The sequence below is a fragment of the Tiliqua scincoides genome, chromosome 3 (assembly GCF_035046505.1).
Source record: "Tiliqua scincoides isolate rTilSci1 chromosome 3, rTilSci1.hap2, whole genome shotgun sequence".
In the NCBI taxonomy this organism is placed as follows: domain Eukaryota; kingdom Metazoa; phylum Chordata; class Lepidosauria; order Squamata; family Scincidae; genus Tiliqua; species Tiliqua scincoides.
This window is the reverse complement of record NC_089823.1, coordinates 164660293-164661026: the sequence shown is the minus strand read 5'-3', so window position 1 is coordinate 164661026 and position 734 is coordinate 164660293. Positions and strand designations below refer to the sequence as shown.

The 734-nt window shown below is 42.1% G+C and overlaps 1 pseudogene; it reads left to right on the top strand.

The window, feature by feature from the left end:
• Positions 1 to 339: 339 nt before the first annotated feature.
• LOC136646794 (5S ribosomal RNA) lies at positions 340 to 459 on the top strand (annotated as a pseudogene).
• Positions 460 to 734: the final 275 nt, after the last annotated feature.

Here is a 734-nt window from a genome sequence, read left to right as displayed (position 1 = left end):
CTTCTTATCTTTACACAAAAAAGAAGCAGCAAACCAGGATTGACTCTTTAAAAAAAAAAAAAAAAAAAGAATTCACATACAGTATACGTATGTATGTAATTCTGAATGCATTTTTTTCTGTATCTTCACTGTATACATTTAGGTATGATATCTATAATAAAGACTCTAAAATATTATAAGTACAGTATTACATATTTTTCCGTATGTTGACCACCTTCCTATGTTGACCAATTCCTACAGTCCCTTGGGTGGTCAACTTAAAGAGGTTCTACTGTATGTGAAACTGCCTAATGCTGAATCAGACCATTTGTCCATCTTTCTGTGTCCCCTCACAAGGATGTAGACAGCAACTGTTACCCTGCACATGCCCAATCTCGTCTGATCTTGGAAGCTAAGCAGGGTCAGGCCTGGATAGTACTTGGATGGGAGACCGCCTGGGAATACCGGGTGCTGTAGGCTTATACCATAGTCTTTCGAGACTGAAGGTTGCCAACCACAAGGATGAGCTGCAGCTTGCTGCCCGATCAGCTTCCAGAGGGAAGGTTCTAGCCTGCCTTTGACACAGTTCAGCTGTAGCAACCCTGCTACTTGCAACTAGAACTGCTCACTGCTACTGCTCCCCCTGATGCCTGACATTACAAACAATGTATGCTGTCATGAGCTATTTGGAGGCCAGCCACAAGTACAAACATACATAAAGCTCTAGAGGGGCATATCACAAACTCATTGAAGCA